We start from the raw sequence: 21,336 nt of genomic DNA, 5'->3' as shown, positions 1-21,336 counted from the left end.
ATTTCGTCTTCCGGAATCGGGCATTGCTCCACCTCGAAACCATCACCTGCACTCCTCAGATCGCAAGGCATCTTTCGTGACTATTAAGAACCGGAAGAGAACTGTTACCTGAAAATAGAGTATAACTGTACTCATGTGCATGTAAATACTTCATGCCGGCAGGCACACTGTCGTGATAAAAAAAAGGCATATGCATGTCGGTCACAAATCCTTCCCTTCCATATATCTCGAAATAAAAGGACCTCAAGAGCTGTCGCTGAATTTACACATTAGTAACCGTCCTGGGAGTTTTTTTTTTTTTCTTCCAAGAAAAATGTTATTTTCTTGTAATGTGCTGCGCGATGGCATTGCTACACTTCAACACGAAAGGAGCAAAAAAAGCAGGAAGCTGCCCTCTAGCACCCTCCCTTTAGGGAAAAGATATATGCTGCCCAACCCCTGGGGTTAAATTACGTACAGAATACGTACTTACGGCTGGCAACGGAAACGTATTCTCTTTCAAAGCATGCAAATTTCTAGCAGTTATGAAGAGTTCAATCGAGGTTTTAGACTCCTCTCCATTGCTAGCTACATCAACGTACTACGCTTTGAGGGGGGGTGGGGGATGTATGCCTCCGCTGCCAAGAGTAAGCACTCCGTACATTTAGTGATCGAAATAGACTCCGGAACTTGAGCAGCATACACAGCACCTAAAAGAGAGTACGCTAGCGGACAGCTTAGTCCCTTTTTACTCCCATGATGAACTAGGCAGCTGTTCCGAATTCCAGCTCCTCGCCACCTCGCTGCTCAAACACGGCGGGGCCGAGAATGTCACGTGACACTTTCGTCACGGAGCTTCTCAATTTGGTGCGCAAATGTATTGCCTTCTGTATAGGTTGAGTTCTTTCGTATGTGCTATTTTGTGTTCACAGACTCTTTTCCATGTTAGCTAGCTGTTTAGACAAGTAATGTATGCATATAGAGTTATCTCTCTACTTCCTGCCAGATCATCCAACAAGCAAAATGACCTTAGGCAGACCAGAATTTATGAATGTGTACGCATAAACACGAATAAATTTTGATTTGATTTGATTTGATTATGCCGACACCTTCGCACTCGCGCCCTCCTCCGTCTCACGCGTCTGCGTACGTCGGTTAAAAGATGGCTGTTGGCTACATTCGTTCAGGCGTCACACAGCTACCACGGCCGCGGCCAATCAGCCGCGTCGCTCCGGCGGGCCAGGAAGCTGGTCAGGCAAAGGAGGGACTTTTGAGAAACTACGGGTGGACCGACGGCAGCATCAGGCCTAATCGCTCTGTCGAACCGAACACAATGGCCGACTGGAGTCAAACAAGTGCATTGGCGGCTCCTAAGAGGTGGTGAAAGACACCAGAGCGTGCGTTCACGTTGTTTGTGTAGTATTTCACATTATGTCCACCACCACCGCTCCGTATTCTTCGTCTTCGATTGACTACGGGAGTGTACGGTGTGTAGTTGCATGGGAATAGGTTCTGCGCTTCGCAAGGTACGCTGTTGTTGTTGCCTCAAACACAATGGCACAAAAAAAAAAGCTTCTATTTAGCTAGCGGTGCACCTTTCTCTTTCTTCAACGAATGGATGGTTCGGATAAGTACGCATCGTTTGAGCCACTTTTGCAGATGAGAAGCACTATTTTTCTCTTTAGACCACGGCGAAGGCTGCTTTTAACTGCGTGCCATGAAAACCGAGGACTCTGTTATTCTCCTCAGCTGTCGATGAGCATTAATCGCAGCTGGAGTGCACTTCGTCGAAAAATTATCGATGTTCGCTTATAATAATGCGCTTTGCGATTGCAAGTGTTTTTTTTATGCTGCTTTCTATTTCGATCATTCACGCTTTTAAGGTTGGTCGGGTCGTTCCGAACATTGAAATAATTATAGCAGGACTTGCTGAGAGACATGCTTGTGTCACGGAAATTTCTTTCGAGGGCTGAAATCAATAAAGGTATCTTTGTGACACCGGCAATGCTTTATCATGCTGTGAAATGAAAAACTGCTCCACGAGCGCTGTTTTGTGGGGAATAGTTGCTGCTAACCGATAATAGGAAAGCTGTTCCATAGTTTTGTTTATAAGTTCTTGCTATTCTTAGGATAGAACCACTGGTGTTAGTTTTTGCTTTTTGTGCTCATCTGCGCGTCGAACTTTCAAAGTGAAGCAGTTGTAGCGTGTAGTATTTCGAATTAATTACTAATATGTTTATCGCGGTAGTGATCCCTGTCATTGTTCAGGCAGTTTTGCCCCTTTGAACCACCTGCAAAAATTCTTTTGCATTTTCGTGGGAAACAGCTTCTTTATGATCGTTGTTTGTTTCAGAGACAATTTTATTTCAGATCGAATGTTGACAAGAAGCTTTTATTTTAATATTCAATGCCCACGACTGTGATTTTGGCTTTCTTTTCCAAACCATTTTCTCCGAAAAAATAGCCATGCCGACTAAAGGAATACCTTCAGTCAGACTGTAATAATGAACACATATTTTAAAGCGCACTTTATGCACTGCAAACCTTGCTGTGTGTAACGTGAACATATATTAGGTTGGGGCAACCTAAAAAGATTGAAAAATAATAAGCCCCTGCCTGCGTCACTGACGTATAACAGGCTTAATCCGATTTGAAGATAAAAGAAAAGGTCCGAGGGCAATGGTAATTTTGCCACCCGTAGGAGGAGAAAATTGAAAAAAAAAATGAGGGTGGGGGAAGCTACATAGCGACCCACAGCTGGTAGAGCGGGCCCGGGGAGACTCCCCTGATCTCCTCTGGGATGTAGCGGAGAGGATGGGTGAATTAGATAGGATGTCTGGTTGTCGGGAAAGGGGTTATGGGCATAGGGATGGAAATAGGGACAGCGAGTTTTCTGTTCTGATCCTTCGAATGTCTTGACTCCAATGCTGGCCTGAGTGGCCAGAAAAGGGACGGCGTCAAGATTGCCCAATGGTGCGGCCCCGCTCACGGGATGCCCGACCACCCACCAAACGCAAAGGGCTCCGACCTCCATAGACAGGAGAACCGAACCCGGAGTCAGCTACCTCGGGCTCCTCCACGACTTTCAGGGTTTGTTTCCAACTCGCCAGCTACTAAACGTCGAGTGATTTTCGCGGTTTTTCGGACACCGGAAGTATGTGTGGTGTGATCTGGCCAAGAGGCTTAGGTCGTGAGCCTATCGGCCCTCCGGCTCTCGGCACCATGACCTAACGCCTCCGGGGGCACCCACCTGTGCTTCCAACCAACCAACCATGCACCTATTTCCTCCCCTAGCTTGTTACACGCCTACTAAGGAGGGAGAGTTCAAGTCTGGGCTGACCGGGCCACAAACCAAGAACGTGGCTTAGGGTGAGATAACCTGGGCCTACTCCGTCGGTACTCCTCAAAATCGACGGTTTTCGCACTGGTCATATTACGCCCCCTTACCTCGGCTGCTGTGAACCCCCGCGCAGATTTGGTTTCTCCGCAACCAGAAACCGGCGCGTCGGTCGCCAGACGTGCACACCCCCGCGTGCGGGGGGAAGTTGCATGCATCTGAAAACCTCTTGACTTGTCACATGCCTTCCGTGCCGGATGTGGTGGGTCCAGCCTGATGTGTCTCCAGGCCTGCCTCCACTCAGGCATCGGACCGCACGAGCGCGACTGGCCCTCACAGTCGCTTGGGAGTCGCTGCCACTCCCATGGGGTTTTGCATCCCCAGAGGACGGGCCCCGCCAGCCCATCCCCACCGCTGGCGTTGCACCGGTACAAAGCCTAGTAGCCGAAACTACACCGTCCCGTATTCAGTGGTGGGGGTGGGGGGGGGGCACAGTCGGATTTTTCCGCCCTGTAATGTGAACAGTTGAAAAAAAAACAGTCGGCACATACACTTAAGACTGCTTATGTGTGAACAGACGTAAGCCTGCCCGCTCACTTTGTGAACCCAGTCGCCTCGCACTGCCCTGTGCCACACAGCTAGCAATCCTACCTCAGCATGTTGATACGTAGCCGCCACCGCACCCCTTCTCATCAGTGCGCTGATCCGCCTTTAAGGTATGGCGCGACAGCTAACAGGTTAATGACTATATATGCACGGTTGGTCTGCCTTTACTTAACATTCATACCTCCTTGTGAGTCCTCATACAACTCCTGGCGCAGTGGTGCAGCGGTTAAGCGGTGCGCCACTGCCCTGGGATGGCAGGTGCTGCCGCCGATAAAATTTGTGCCATCCAGGTCGTTCTCCACGAGCAACCTCGCGCGACTAATCATATATTTAATCGTCACCTGCAAGGTTGCATGTGGACGTCATCTTTTATTATGAGTACATTGTAGGGTCCCCCCATCCCCCCCCCCCCCAACACACACACACACACTGATTCTCGCTTACGCCTTAATAAAAAAGAAAGGCCGCCACCGTCTGCAAGACGTTGAAGTGACGAGCGTTAGCTTTTTGGTTTACTAGACGAAGAAAGCGAAGAAGAATGCGCCGCTCGTCTCGAGAAACGGAATGCAATACCCTTTGAAACGGGGTGGATTTCCACCATGAACGGCTACGCGCCCACGCACGCCGCCTAGCGGAACGATCGCCGCCTAGCGCCATCTATCAGAAATTACGATGCACGTCTACCCATGATCGAGTTGCACCTCCTCAAGATACGTCCCAAACGGAATTTGCTTCGTTTTGGGGGTCAGGGTGGGCCTAGAATTCGGCTTGCGGTGCGATATGGTAACGCTTCAATTAGCAATTGCATGTATACAATGTGTACCTATTATTTAATTGTGGTTCTTTACCATACCTCAACCCATAGGCTTTTATTTGCCTACCAAATTCGGTACACAACTGTTGCTGGATGGATGCCCCTTGTTGTCGGAGTATATATAGCGAAACGAATGTATGCATCTATACCCGTTTTAGGATGTTTTTTTTTGGTGACGGAGGTGGGAAAGGGATGAGAGGGCACAACCACTTTTAATGACCGTCATCTTAGATTCGAGAAGCCGAAACTGTGCCGCCATTTCGTCCCCTGACGTCATACTCATAGTTCCACCTCTACCTACCATATTTGACCGTGACGTCATCATTGGCACACGGCACGTGGTTGTTTCTACAATGCTATCGTAGATGGCGCTACAAGTTTCAATGCGAGATGCTCTGTTTTCTAGCTGCAGCCACAGATGGCGATTTGATCTCAGGGTGGTAGGAGACCTCTCGAAACGTGATGAGTAGTTGCTGCCACAGATGGCGCTGTGATCAAGGATTGTAGCGGACCCCACGAAATCTCGAAACGTGATGAGTAACAGCTAGCGCTCTTAAAAAAAATTGAACACAAATGCACTTCATGAGCGTATTTCAGATATCTGGCTGTTCGCGTTCAACTAAGACCGACGTGCAATAAGGCTCACGTCCTGCAGTCTTATAAATTGAAAGAGACAGTCACTCTGCGGCAACTCGTGTTTGCATGTGCAAACACGTACACAAATTTTGTCCGTCCACATCTTTTCAAATAGAAATACGACGTTGTACATGCACGAGGTAGAGGCCACGGGTACTGGCTGAAGGTTTCTACAGATCTGTGTTGGTAAACCACGACTAAGACTGGCAATTCTGCGAGAAATGCGGAAAACATGGCGGGCCGAGTTCATTTGCTCCCCGTATTTCGGCAACTGCTCAGACGAAAAACGCTTCACTTAGCCCAAGGTATCATTGCCAAGCGTCGCTGTATGCCAGGCGCGCGGAACTATGCGAATTGTTCAGTCTCGCAAGGCGTTAAGATACTCTAGGCGCCGATTCCGCGGCATCTTCCATTTCTCCGCGTTCGTGCGCACACACATACACAACACGCATCCAATGAAACGCCATTCTGTGCAATTTTCTGTGGTAGATGTTTTCTAAGCACACATTAGAGGGGCGAAAAAAATAACTAGATTAGACTTAAATGGACCCTGAAAGGGGGTCTCCATAAAGGTGTGATGTGTCTGTGATGTTAAAAATGACGGTTCATAATTATCCCCCAGTAAAAATTATTTTAAAGCGTTTTGTGGAAGCTGAGTTATATGCAGAAAGAATTTGAACTTCCGCGTATTCGCGCCTTTCCCTCTCCTCTCGCACGCCAAAACGGCGGCGCTCCTCCGCCGGCCCCACTCACTCGGCCCATCCCCTACCTCCGCCGGCTGCGGCGCGCGCCGAGTGGCCGCGGCCGCGCGTGACGTCTGAAAGAGTTTGGCGCTGTGAACCAATGATAACCCCCGGCTGCTGACGTCATGTGCAAGACGTGACGTCGTCTGTCAGGTTTTCGTGCGAAAGCCCGGCACCGCGCGTCGCCGCGAGGTGCGAATGCGGGAATTTTTGAAAATGTATTGTAAATTTCCCGCTCGCTTCTGAGGTCTGGTAGCGGCATGGACGCTCGGTGGCCTGTACTCTACATAGTGCAAGCATTTTAAAGCCAAGCTCAAGCACCCCTTTTTTTAAGCAATATTTCGGGTGCTTAGGACCGGTGCGGCTTCTCCATGGCATGGTTCTGACGCCCGTATAGGAAGAAACAGATTTAGGCGAAGGCTTTCTCGTGCTTTAGTCTTTTCTTTAACCGGAAAGGGGGGGGGGGGGGGGGCGAGAGGTCAATGGGCAAAGGTCGCTTTTTTCTAGTACTTGAGGATGGCCCGAGCGACCTATGTTTCCTAATATCTGAATATTTGAAAGCTTCATAAAACCGTTTTACGAGGTTCTTTGTGGGGTCAGACTAACGGTATTGCAGCCTCTCCTGTGTTCATTTTTTTGCGCAAGGTTCTGCTAAAACATTCCATTTAGTGCGGCGTGGCGCATGCAGGCATCACGTAACGTTAGCAGATCGCTTGGAGCACTGCCAATTGTGTGCAGTAAAAGCCTCTCTATACGCTTGCGTTAAAAAAAGAATAACGGCGTTGTTTAGTGTTTTGTTGCTCAAAGCATGAACTGTAGTCATTTGTGAAGACGAAAGAGAATCTATATCTATATCTTTGCAGTTTTCCTATTCCGCTCTTCTGAAATAAATGTACACATATATATACCGGATTCCCAGTTGGGGGATGGGGCCGAGAATGATAAGCCGTTCGGACTGGTGTTGCCCCACTTTATCAGCGGTCTAAATCTTCAAACGGAGGTGTCTGTTTTGAGGTCACGAACATTTTTCTCCAATCTGTATTTCTCATAAAAATGCTGAAAAACAACGCCTATCATCCTCCCAGCTTTATTTTTATTAATTAGCTCATGTTGCGTTCCTTCGTTGTTTGGGTCTAGCAGCGGATTCCTTGCGTTCCTTCGTTGTTTGGGTCTAGCAGCGGATTAAGGAAAAAAGTATATTTTATACCTATAGGCTAGAGTTATTCGTACATTTAATGAGGCTCTTCAGCCCCGCGGGGAGTTGTGGCACAACTGCTTCCTGATAAAGCAGTTCCAGCTGTTCTGCGGTTTGCATAAAATGGTAAAAAGTAGTACACGTTACAGCCTTGTAGGACGGCTAAGTAAAAAAAAATATGAAACTAGAACTTTCCTCGTAACTACAAGCAGAGCTGCCTTACTGAGGCCAGAGCAGAGTAAGGCCCCGCGACTCGCAATAGGCGAACCAAAAGTAGACTTGCTTTGATTTGGTGTCTTTTGATTCGGCCGCTTTTGGAGCCGCGCTGCAGCCGTGCCCACACTTTACTAATCCGCCGCAGAGTTAAGAGTGAGGTCACGGTGTAATGTAGACTATAAGATGTGTGATGCAGACTATAAAATATTTGCAGAAATCCTTCCTTACCGCTTGCAGCTGGGGGCGCTGGATTGCAATGGCTCACATCAAGTATGTTACATTCGAGGCCGCAGTATCCAAACTCCTATACATATTGCGCGCTCGGTGTTATAGTTGGTAACAGATGAGGCCGCTCAGGTTGCTCTAATTCAGATCGATCTTGCGAAGGCCTTTGATACGGTGCGTCACGAGTTCTTGTTTGCAGTCTTGGAACGTACAAACATTGGGGATGTAATGCTTAAGGGCATTAGACTCTGCTACAAACAGTCCCATAAAAGGTTGATAGTAAATCATGAACTTGCCAAACCAATTCCACTAATCTCGTCTGTCCGGCAAGGCTGCCCATTATCACCTCTGTTATTTGCTTTAAACTTCGAACTCTTGTGCTTTAATATCATCAGATCTCAAGCTATTCGAGGTTTTTCACTTGATCAGTCAGAAATTTGATCTCTAGCCTATGCTGATGACATCGCCTTTTTCTGTTCAGATAAAAAATGCTTGCAGCTATGCATTTAGCAGCGCAGTTCTGTGACGTCTCTGACGCAGCTCTAAATTTGTAAAAATCTAAGGGATTCTGGTTGCGTTACTGCGTACGAAACCTAATCGTTTTATAGGCATTAGCTGGGACTCTGATTCCCTACAGTATCTCGGAGTTCCCCTTCATCTGGTCCGGAATAATGGGTCTTATTGGGAGTCACAAACTCGCTCTGTGAGGCGCCAAACACAGGCGTGTAAGGGTCAGGAGCTCTCGATTTTTGCTCGGGCACAAGTCTGCGACATCTTCACGGTTGCAAAGACTGCCTACGCGTTGCAAGTGATGCACTGTGTGAGGAAAGGGGTATAGGCGCTGCACAGACTATTCGCGACCTTTGTTTGGCGCTCTCAGTGGGAGCCTATGCGTCGAGACAATTTGTTTCTTTCTTTCGAAGCGGAGGATTTGGACTTGTTCAATTGTTTGCTTCACCAGCTTGTTTCCTGGCTTTTCTTCAAAGCTGCAAGCCACTTCTTTCAGCTAGCGTTGCTTAGAAGGCGACTGAGCTGTCGCCTGCCTTATCTGTTTGCTTCGACTGCCCATGGCCGAGAAGGGGCTTTGTGAGGTTTCCAGAGGGAGGTTGCTGATACCTTTGATTTCCCGACTGTTCGTTTCTCGTTGCAATATTAATTTGGCCTGTCAAGGAGGCAGATGACAAAAGTACTAATAGAATCTCTGTTCCTTGTGCCCGTGTATCGGCAGCCTTACCTTGGTTTTATAGATTAGAGTGTATTGAACCGAGTTCAGCGAATGTTTATTCAACCTGTTGCAAAATCATTATTTTTAGAACTCTGCACTTTTCCTCAACCCGTCAAGGTCTGGCTTCGCGCCAAGGGGACTTTTGTGCCATGGTCAGTGAACTGTCGCCTGTGCGGCCAACAAGAGACGATCGACCATTGGTTTTTGCGGTGCCGTGATGCAGTGTTTTTCTGGGACATACTAAAGCGAACAATCAAAAAGGACATTGAGATCTCGCCTTACATTATAAGGGGTTCTTGCCTGTCCTGAAAGACTCCGGGATTCTGTGCGTCCTGTTATTGCTGATTGGAATTTTCAGCCTGTAGAAGAGCCGCATGATGTATCGACACGCAGAGCCACCTCGTTCATCTAAGTCTCTGTTCAGTGAACAGTTTTCCATGGTGCGGGGGGCTTATGCTACGCAGGACCAGTCGCATGAATGGTTGCCGATTCTTGACGCATGTGTATGTCTCCCGCAATTTGGATGTACACGGGTAGTCAAAAAATCCCAGGCCGCTCGGAACGGCCGCGGAGCGGCTCCTCTCCGCTATCGGGGCGCTGTTATCGCACGCTTGTCTCGCCGCGCTTGTGTTTCCAGGGTATGCGCAGAGAGGGGGTGATGCCCCCTCTCTCTCGCTCTCCTCCATAACGAAGCAGTGAAAAAAATAGTGCGGCGTACGCCTGCAGCATTCGCTCTTCGCTCTCCGTATTCGGCTGTGGTGCAGCGCGTCGCGGTGCAGACGACCATTCGCATAAAGTGACGCACTATGCTGGCGGCCGTATTTAGTATGACTTCGTGTGCTTCTTCCTACGTTTCGGTTTCCTGGCGTACGATATAGGGCATTTACCTTCACCTACGCCAGGAAACCGAAACGTAGGAAGAAGCACACGAAGTCATACTAAATACGGCCGCCAGCATAGTGCGTCACTTTATGCGAATGGTCGTCTGCACCGCGACGCGCTGCACCACAGCCGAATACGGAGAGCGAAGAGCGAACGCTGCAGGCGTACGCCGCACTATTTTTTTCACTGATTCGTTATCGAGGAGAGCGAGAGAGCGGGGGCATCACCCCCTCTCTGCGCATACCCTGGAAACACAAGCGCGGCGAGACAAGCGTGCGATAACAGCGCCCCGATAGCGGAGAGGAGCCGCTCCGCGGCCGTTCCGAGCGGCCTGGGGTTTTTTGACTACCCCTGTACTTGTGCAGTGTACGAAGGCGTGAAGATGTGTGTCTGCATCGCGGAACAGCATGCGTGTAAAGCATGCGGTAGCTGAGAGGGTTTTATTTCCATGCAATAAAGAAAAAAAACACGTCGTGGCGGAGTGGAAACGTCCCCGTCTCGAACGCCAAAGGCCCTTGTCTGATTTCCGGCTTGGACGCCAGTTTTTTTATTCACTGAGTGTGCGTGCCCTCTCATTTTTACGCAGCCCCCATATATTTCGGCGCATGCACAGTAGAGGGCTGTGCCAGGCATGCGAAATCGGCTTCACATGGCTTAGTGAAGCTATCGCTTCAATAATTTTGCAAACGCAGCTTCGCTCTGCCGATCACCGCGCCGCTCCCTCTGTTGCACCCAAGGGGCCGTTGGTTGCCATAACCGGAAGCGGTGTTGAGCTTTGTCACGACGGCGAACCCCATTTCGCGGTAACCGCAGTTAAGTTCGGTAACCGCGGTTACGGCCCTGTAGCCCAGGGGGACGGCCTTTGTAAGAGCTTCGCGCGTAGTCGTTTTGCCCCAGTTAGGAATCAAATGTTCTTAGCTCCCTTTCTCGGCAAATTACGGCAAAAATCGTCTGAAGCTGAAGATGTATACGAAGGGCGAACTTATCCCAAGTATTCCGAAAGTTCCCGCCCTCGTGGTATGCCGCAGAAAATCTAGAACCACGTGCGAGATTTCAACTGCTTGCGGCGCAAACAGATAAGCTTCGCTTCCCGCTGTTTTATACTGCACGGCCATCGTCGCAGCCCCTCTCTCGGTGTTCATAACTGGTATAGTTGGTTCGTTGGCCTCAAAGATGGCACATACCCACTATGGGGAAGTGGCCAAGACACAGGCGGTGAATTGCTGGAAACAGGAGCATTTAGAGGGGGAAAGGAGTAGCAATAGTTTATATAGGCTGACAGATTTGACGACACAACGACAGGAGACCTGTTAACAAAGAGATCGAAGACGGGGCAATGGCTTTGTGTGAAAATTCGAATACAACACGTAATGTTTCCATTTCGCACTGACTGAGACAGGGGAGGGGGACAATTAAATAAAATAAATACCCCAGAATTGCAGTTCCTCACACGCTGTGGTTTGGGTTTCGTCGTCTTCATCGCCCCTCATCCGCTCAGTCTAGTTTAGTTTAGTTTAGTTTATGGAGGTTTAACGTCCCAAAGCGACTCAGGCTATGAGAGACGCCGTAGTGAAGGGCTCCGGGAATTTCTAGCACCTGGGGTTCTTTAACGTCCACTGACATCGCACAGTACACGGGCCTCTACAATTTCGCCTCCATCGAAATTCGACCGCCGCGGCCGGGATCGAACCCGCGTCTTTCGGGCCAGCAGCCGAGCGCCATAACCACTCAGCCACCGCGGCGGCCATCCGCGCAGACTGTTCCGCGAATGTCTGCTAAGGCCGCTAAGAGAAAAATTACCTCTGCGCAAAGGAAAGCCACACTAACTGTCCCATTTTTCAGTATATACACTTGAAACGCGCAATGAGAGAAGGAATAAAAAAGCGAGAAGACGAAAACGATGAAGTCCGGCAGCGGTGTGTTCCGCATTAATTTTGAATATTTGGGGTTCGCAACAGTTCCCCGGATCAGCAAAGGCTCCTCATCCGTCAGGCGGAGACAGCTTACTACAAGACTCTCTCCGCGGTCTCCGCTGCTGAGAGCCGGCCGGGAGGCACCGCCTCCTAATTGCTGCGCCCCGACCGTGAGGCCCCATGATGACGGGAATAAAGTTCATTCATTCATTCATGCACTGATATCACGCAACACACGGATGCCTTCCGCATCCCACCTCCGTAGAAACGTGCCCACCGCGGCCGGGAATTGATCCAGCATTCTCGGAGTCAGCATCCGAACGCGCTAACCACTGTATACATGCCACTGTGATGAGTGCTGCTGAAGAGCAAGAGAGCGCTACGGTGCTTCAAACAACGAGAGGAACCTTATGAATGCAGCGAGAGACGAAATTTCTGCCAAATAAGAAAGAAAAAGCGGCTTAACGCAGTAGCTCTAACACCAACTCTAGCAAGCCATGTAGCAAGCGCCGACCATGCACGTGCCGAAGAAGAGAAGGTCGTGCCAGCACGTCCAACATAGAACGTTGGGGCCTTCGCCTCGGTCGGACGCCGGCACTGCTGCCGCCGCTCCGTCGACCGCCACGTCGATGCAACTGCAATAAATGCGGGCGCGACCGCGATGTGCCGCGCGTGCTGACGCCGCTTCCTCTTCGGAGGCCGCCGCTGGTCACGTGGTTTTTCACGCATCAAAAGTAGTTAAGGCAGCCGACCGTGCCCGTCATCACTTGCCACGAACAGCAAAGAAAAGAAAGAGCGTGATGACGGAGGCTACAGGACTTGAGTGCAGCTGCACGAGCATTCAGGAGTCATGGCACGATGCGCTGCTCTCTTTCTTTTTAATTCAAAGACTTGCCATGTGGCAAAAAAAGAGGCTGTCGGTAAGCTAAAGCAGGACCTGGATGCTGTTCTCTTCCAGAAACCTGAGCAGGCTCCAGCTCCTAGCTTTGTCGGTTAGCCAAAAGGAAAGGTATTCCTCTCTTGTAGTCGTAACTGCAACTTCCATTAGCCTCGTCGCTGCAGGGACTCAAGCCCCGGGATGCAGCACCCCATCGACTCTACAACGACCACAAGTTAACGGAATGGACGCAGACAAAGCAGAAGGCTGGGCGGTCGTCCAGTCAAAGAAATCGAAGAGACGCCAAAATGGCGGCGACAAACCGCAAATTTTGGCGGGAAACGGCGCAGGAAGGTCGCCATCTTCCGACGAAGCGGGAAGAAGCGCAGCTGGCGCACCGGAGAAGAAACAATGGGAGGGAGGGCCGAGGCTGCGACTGCCTCCTCTCCCGAAAGACGACATCAAGATAGTCCTCCGGCCGAGGGGACTCGCAGTCAAGGATCTACCGCAATACAAAGTGGTGGAAGCGGTGGTTGCGGCCACCGGAAGAGGATGCAAGGAAGAAGATCTTCTCGTCCGACTTCGCCACGGCTCGAACATCATAATCGTGAGCACAGCTAACGAAGACGCAGCCAAGAAGGTTCTGCACATCAGGCAGATCAACTTTGGAGGCAAAAGCTTTGCAGTGAACACACACGCGGCGGCCCCGGAGGGAACGCTACGGGGAGTTATTCACGGCCCAGCACCGAAAACCACATCCGAGGAACTCAAGGCCCACATACGACTTCGCACCCAGGGCGTCAGAGTCATAACGGCAAGAATGCTTGGAAATTCAAGCACGGCCCTCATCACTTTCGACGGCCCTACTCTTCCGAAGTTTGTCATCTACCACAGCAGCGAATACCGGTGCCACCCGTACAGGCCAACAAGGCAGGTATGCTACACCTGCGGCCAACAGGGGCATCGCATGGACGTCTGCCCAAACCCGAACGCCAAGGTCTGCAGACAATGCGGACTTCAGAACCCAACGACGGACCACCAGTGTACACCCAAGTGCCTAGTGTGTGACGGCGACCACATCACGGGCACGAGGGACTGCAAACAACGACTCAAATCAGCGAGCGAGCTGCGGTGGGGCCCCCTGCAGCAGCAACGCAAGAGCCGGGACCGCAGCCGCAGAAGAAGGCCGCGGTGGTTCCGAGACGAGAGCCAGGAATCCGGGCGCAGCGGCAGCCGCGGACGCAGCCGCACCCGGAGCCGGAGTCGAGGATCCGAGCGGGACGAGTCCTTCCCGCCCCTGGGACAACAGCAACAGAAGCAGAAGCAAGGACAAGAGCAACAGAAGAAAAAGAAGACCGGCGGTGTCAAGGTGAGCTGGGGAGACGGCCCTCCCAAAACGCTCTTTGCTCCGCACTCAAACACAAACACACAATCCACTCGCGAGAAACAGTTAATGGAAGAGAACAAAGCCCTCAGACAGGAACTAGGCCAACTCAGAAAGCAGCTGAGCGAGGTCCTTAAAGAACTCCGCGAAATCAGGACAGGGCAGACACAGCCCAAAACTCAGACCCCACCACCCCCAATGGTGGAAGCAACACAGCCACAAGATGGGAAGCTCGAGGCTCTCATAATGAACATGCAGAAACAGACGCAAGAGCAGATGCAATTTATGCAGCAGAAATTTGCCCTTCTAGAGCAAAACGTTAGAACACACATTAAGAATCAGAACGCGCAGAGAACGACTAACGACGCTAGAGAACGCCTATATAACGAACGCAGGTTCGGCGCAGAAACCCTCAACTCCAACCCTAGTACACCATCATGGCAGAACGCCTCCAACAATTAGAGATATGGCAATGGAACTGCAGGGGGTACAGGCAAAAACAAGGCCTCCTGCAGCAGTACATTTATGCCAAAGGAACCCCGCCAGACGTAATTATATTACAGGAAGCCAACTGCACACCTTCGCTGAGGGGCTATACGTGTCAGGAAGCTCGCCGTACGGCGACCCTCGTAAGCAAGAAATTGGTAGCCACAGCACACGACGAAATAACGGACACTCGGATCGACCACACGATCACAGAGATTATACCTAAAAAGAAAGCACAATCCAAGAGCACCTTTATTATCAACCTATACAGCCCGCCTAAGCAGAAGGATGGGGACTTTAGCAGGCTTTTTACAGAGGCTAGAAAACTAGCGGGCAACAACACCCTAATAATAGCAGGCGATTTCAACGCCAAGCACCCAAAATGGGGTTACAGCAAAGACGATAAAAAAGGAAGAACAATCAGCGACGCTGCAGAGCAAACGGATTGCGATCTCCTAACTGACGAAACCCAACCAACCAGACAGGGTAACAGCGTCAGCCCAGACACTTGCCCCGACCTGACTTTTGTGAGGGGCGCCAGACAGGTCGAGTGGGAAAACCTACTCGAAAACCTAGGAAGCGACCACTATATACTGAAAACCAGCATCACAGCCGAAGACACAAAACGAAAAATAGGCAAGACCCGTCTCGTCGACTGGGACGCCTTCAGGGCCCACTGTAGACAGATGCAAGGAGGCGACATTGTATCTGTGGGGGAGTGGAGCCAACAGCTCAAGGAGGTCCAGGAACTCTACACCAAAGAAGTGGACCGAACCGAACACGCCCCGGAGGTGGATAAGCGACTCCTCAAGCTATGGGAGGCGAGACGCGGACTCACCGCACGGTGGAAAAGACAAAAGCTGAACAGGAAGCTCAAGACCAAGATAGCTGAAATCACCAAGCAGGCGGAGGAGTACGCGACGCAGCTGGCCAGACAAGGATGGCAGCAGTTTAGCAACGCGCTGAACGGCACCCTGAGCACGGCCAGAACGTGGCAGATCCTCAAGTCCCTCATGGACCCAAGCAAAAACAAGTCGGAGAGCGGCAAAGCAATACGAAGGCTGGTGCACCAATACACCGGTACAGATAAACAACTACTGGAGGAGGTCCGGGTCAAATGCTACGGCAACGACCAGGTCGAGTGTTACAAAGAGGAATATCAAGGCGAAGAGAACCCCGTCATGGACAGGCCCATAACCAGGGAAGAGGTGGTCGATGCGATCAGGTCGGCAACAAGAAACACGGCAGCAGGAGCAGACAGAATCCGCAATTCACTGATCAGAAACTTAAGCGACGGAGCTATTGACCAGCTCACCGCGTACCTCAATAAACTATGGCAGGAAGGAACAGTACCCGCCGAATGGAAACACGCGGTCGTGGTGATGATTCCGAAGCCCGGTAAAAAACTACAAGTGGAAAACCTCAGGCCGATATCCCTCACATCGTGCCTTGGCAAGATGTACGAACGAATAATAACGAAGAGAATTCAGTCACACCTGGAGAGAAACCAACTCTACCCTGATAGCATGTACGGGTTTCGAGCCCACCTGTCCACGCAAGACGTACTCCTCCAGCTAAAGGAGGAAGTACTTGAAAAAATGCCGAGAAGCGGAGAAAACGTTGTCATGGCCCTCGACATCAAAGGAGCCTTTGACAACGTAAGCCACGCCGCTATCATGGAAGGCATAAACGACACGAACTGCGGAAGGAGAGCCCATAACTACATCAGGGCCTTCCTAAGCAACCGAACAGCGACCGTAGGGCTAGCCGAGCTGCGAAGTGACGTCTTCGCCACACCCTGCAAAGGAACACCCCAAGGCTCAGTCATATCGCCGGTGCTCTTCAACATGTCAATGCTAAGACTGGCAAGAAAGCTCAAAGAGATCCCGGGTATCAAACACGCCATGTACGCCGACGACATAACCGTGTGGATCACCCAAGGATCGCTAGGAGAAAAACAAGACCGACTACAGGAAGCCGCCACCTGCGTAGAAGACTACGTGAAGGAGAGGGGCCTGAAATGCTCGACCGAAAAATCGGAGCTCATCAGAATAGGGAGACACCCTACCCAAGCCCCGCTGGACGTCGTTTTCGAGGGACAACCGATCCCGGAGAAAAACATAATCCGCATTCTGGGCATGTGGCTACAGAGTAGCCGCAAATGCAGCCACACCATCACCCTGCTCAGGAAAGCCACGGAACAAGTAGGAAGAATGATCAGCCGAGTATCCCAAAGAAGATACGGAATGAAGGAAGACGACACCCTAAGACTCGTAAACAGCCTAATCGTCAGCAGGGTCACATACTCGCTGCCCTACCACGCAACAACAAAAGCGGAAAGAGAGCAAGCCGACTGTATACTAAGGAAGGCCTACAAGATCGCTCTGCACCTACCCAGGAACACGTCAAATGAAAAATTACTCCAGCTCGGAGTCAGCAACACCTTTGACGAGCTAGCAGAGGCTCAAATGGGTGCGCAATTGACGAGGCTCAGGGGCTCCCCCACAGGAAGGGCGCTCCTAAAAAGGCTAGGTCGGAACGCAAGTGGTCTGGCTGACAGATACACAGAAGTTCCAGACGACCTCAGAAGAACTTTCAACGTGGGACCCTTACCTAAAAATATGGATCCCAACCTACACGAAGAAAGGCGGAGAGCCAGGGCCGAACAGATAAACAGAAGGCTAGGCCAATCCGAAAGCACACTATACACAGACGCTTCTATGTACGCAAGAGCAGAGAAACGCACAGCCGCGGTAGCGGTGGTCAACGGTACAGGGGAAACTATCACCTGCGCTTCAGTAGGGGTGTCAGGGATAGCAGAGGCCGAAGAAATTGCCGTCGCGCTAGCGATAGCCGAAGGCTACAGAAAAGGTCGCTCCCTAAATATCCTAACGGACTCGAAAGAAACATGCAGAAACTATACGAAGGGCAATATCAGCGGCACTGCCCTCAGAATAATCAGCGAGGCGGCAGCCTCAGCTGAAAGACTACCCATACAACATATAATCTGGGTGCCAGCCCACGCAGGCGTAGCAGGAAACGAAAGGGCGGACAGTCTAGCTCGAGGGCTCACTTACCGAGCAGGCTTATCGATCGTCTCGGAGTCACGGCTACTCATATGCGAGGGGGGCTACACAGAGACCCTACAACTATATAGGGGAATCAGAAAGAGATATCCATCACCACACAAAGCACTAAATAGGGAAGAGGCTGTAGGATGGCGTAGGCTACAGACGAACACCTTCCCTAACCTACACACATACAACAAGATATCACCAACGCAATTCAGACCAGACTGCCCCTGGTGCGGCAGTACGCCCACACTCTATCACATCACCTGGGAATGCAAGAGAAACATAGCATTCCACAATCAACAAACACCGAGTGCGGAGCAATGGGAGAGCTGTCTCTTCAGCAGCGAGCTTGAGGTCCAGAGGGCCTTGGTAAAGCACGCAACTGAGGCGGCACAACTCAGTGGAGCCCTGGACTGAGGGCCCACTCTTGCTTGAAGACTCAAGTCGCCAGCACCCAAGCAAGACGACCAGGAAGTCTTCATCCCCGCGAACCTCTTGGAAAGAAATAAAAGTTTTCTCTCTCTCTCTCTCCATTAGCCTTCTTCATGAGTACTGCGTTCCTGGGCACGTCCAGACAAGACGACGAAGATGCACCTCAGCAGCCGGTTTTTTGGTACATTTGGGACATTTGCTTAACACTGCAACTTCCTCAGAGTCCCATCGGCACGTCACTGGCGATGTCAGGGCTTTATCCTTCTAAGGGATACCTCCTCCAATCCTGTTAAGTTATGAGGGAGGGGCTCAGTGCACGCGGTAGTCAAAGCACGTGCACTTCTTATAAAGGACGGCAAGATGGGAAGAGCGGAGCGGAGATCTAAGGGGTTAGTGGGGGACGCATTCGTATTTGGGGCTTGGTGCGTAAGGACGTCTCCTTTCCTCTGGTCAAAATTCTGGGTATCCTCTTGCGTCCAATGTATCTGGACGCGTTTCTTAATTTTTAAGTTGAGAGCATGTATCGCCTGAGTGATGCTTAGTACCTTCGTCTCTCCTTTGAGTTAATACTGCTACGTAGTCCGTGTATACACGGGCTTCTCTTATAGACGCTATGTTATTGATACACTCCACCGCATCACGGATAGCGTAGAGCTCCATCACAAGCGGGTCCGGATGGTCCGAGACGTATCCCCGATGTGTGATCACCTCAAAATGTGTCATTCGCCGTTCTTCCGCCCTTTTCTATGACGGATGCGTGCGTATAAACTATACGCGTTCCTGGACCTATACAAACCAATGTTCGGGCTGTCGGCTTTGCTTTACGATTGAGCTTGGTCGCCTTGTTTGTAGTTATTGTAGTGTATGTCCACGCAAGGGGTCTATCATTTTCGGTGGCCGTGCTGTGACTTCATTGCATGCAGCTTCAACGGATGTACAGTACTTTCTCTTGAGATGTTAGGTTGCCTCTCGCTGTTAAATAAGTTCAGTGGGCGTGTGTTTGTGGGCGTGTGTTTTTATTGCTTCATCATTAAATAATCACGCGCACAACCTGTACATATTTATTATTGTGTAAATAGTTTTTGTGTATATTACCTAGGTGGCAGGTGGTCCACCTAGATCACGTCATCACAACCCGCCCACCGTGGCAGGTCGCAGTTAAAATAATGATTGGCCGTAAGAGGTTGCTCGAGTCACAAAAGCCCCACCGATGGCTTTGATTCAGACAGCCTCCTGCCTGGACTGTGCAACATCGCTTAACCGCTGAACCACTGTGCTATGAATGGTACGAGCGCTGCCAGGGATATTTGAATGTAAAGTAGAAATTGCCCGCGTATATGGGCATCGACCCATTAGCCTCTAAGCGCTATGGCGTCATATACTTAAGGCGGAGCGAGCTTAGTGTCCTCTCCAGTCTTTGGTCACTCTATTTATTTATCTACTTATTTATTTATCTATTTGAAATGCCCGTAGTCTACTGTGAAGCAGGGAGGGGCGCCAGATTCACAACTTAAAACAGATCTCTGAACACAATAAACGAGAATGAAAAAGTTTTATACATAGCAAGAAAATAGCTAAACGCATGAGTGGCTTACGAGAAATAGGCCAAACAAAGAGGAAGAGAAATAAAACTAAGCAGCATGCGACAGAGTATATAGCGCAATAAAATGAAGCGCACGTGGCGGGTGCTGTTGTCAGCGCGAAATGAAACAAGTCGCCACTTAGCACAGGATACGTTGAGCAAAGCAGTAAAAATGAAGAAGAGAAAAAAAGGAAATTGAAAGTAGAAAACGAAGACGGAAGCACAAAATAGCACCAAATGGCACATAACAGCTGCAAAAAAAAGAAAGAGACATATGAGCGAAGGTATAAGCAGAAGCAAAAGATTACAGTCACTGACCAAGTCAAAGTAATAACAAATTGAAGTTTCGGAACCCGTACGGGTTCCTTGTTCACAATGAGGCTAAAATGGCAGTGGTCGAAACTTAAATACCCAGAATATGACGTAATGACTGTATGTATACGGGTGGCATCGTCCCTTCCTTCAGGTTCATAGTATCAGGGGTCGTCTGGATGAATGATGACTCAAGCAAAAGCCGTGCCGTCAGGTTCCGCTCTTTGGAAAGAATTGCGGCGTTGTCCCAGGCGATATCATGCGTTTTTTCGTGCGCGTGCTCGGCAATCGCATTGGAAGCCACTTTGTGGTTATCAACATCGCGCTGATGTTCTTTCAATCTTCTGGGGAACTTTCCCGTTTCGCCTATGTAAACGTGGTTACAATCACCGCATGGGATTCGGTAGACAACGCCGGGAAAGCGGTTATCTGGCAGGGGGTCCTTGACATTCACCAGCATACTTCGAAGTTTGCTGGAAGGCACGTGTCCGATGCGCAAGTTATATTTGGCGAAAATACGGGATAAAGCTTCGCTTATGCCCCGTACATACGGAATTCCAGCAGTGGCGGTGAAAACCTTACGACTGGAAGAGCTCGGCTGCAAAATATTTTTCTCGATCCTTTTCACAAAATGGTTGGGATAGCCGTTGGACGAAAGTTCTTGGCGTATCATTTGGAGTTCAGCTTGCAAATCTTCCTTTTCTTTGCAGATTCGTGTCGCACGCCTCACCAAAGATGACACAACGGATCTTTTGTGGGCAATCGGGTGATTCGAATTAAAGTCTAAGTACTTTCCTGTGTGCGTAGGTTTCCGGTATACTTTGAAGGAGAGTCCATCGCCCTTGCGTTGTACTAATACGTCGAGGAACGGGAGAATGCCTTGTTGCTCATATTCGGCCGTGAACTGTAGTCTCTGCTCGAAAGAATTTAATTATTGCAATCAGCGAAGGTATGCTAGGCTGCAGCTTCAGCAAAATCTGCGATGGTTTAGTGATTGAAAGAATCTTGATTACACTGAGAAGGTAAGTTGAATGGTGCGGTATTTCATGATGTCATATAGCTCGAAGAAGTACTGATTGATTTCAATACTAGTGAGCCCCACCATAGACCGCGTGAGGGTGAAGTGATTGTGCAATTTTTAGACGCGCGGGATGGAACATCAAGGTCAAAATAACGTGATCTATTGAAGCGCACATACTTGTGAAGTAGTGTTAAGGAAGCGATGTCTCAGCGTGTGCATAAAAATTGTGGAGAAATATTAGTTTTAATATGAGTTACGCTGCGATGGCAGTTACAGCTGTGTGAAATGAATTTTGTTGCCCTATTTTGGATAGATTCTAACACGGTGACCGTGTTATTATGATAAGGAGACCAAATGCAGAAAGCAAACTCAAGCTGGGATAGAGGCAATATAGCTG

General features: G+C 50.0%; 1 protein-coding gene across 1 annotated transcript in view; it reads right to left on the bottom strand.

Annotated features, from left to right (window-relative positions):
• LOC144099346 (uncharacterized) overlaps positions 1-21,336 on the bottom strand; it is a 156,622-nt gene that overhangs the window by 112,999 nt on the left and 22,287 nt on the right. The gene's annotated exons all lie outside the window — the stretch shown is intronic.

This window comes from Amblyomma americanum, chromosome 7 (genome assembly GCF_052857255.1).
Source record: "Amblyomma americanum isolate KBUSLIRL-KWMA chromosome 7, ASM5285725v1, whole genome shotgun sequence".
In the NCBI taxonomy this organism is placed as follows: Eukaryota; Metazoa; Arthropoda; class Arachnida; order Ixodida; family Ixodidae; genus Amblyomma; species Amblyomma americanum.
Note: the sequence above shows the minus strand (reverse complement) of the source record. Positions and strands in the feature narration are given on the sequence as shown.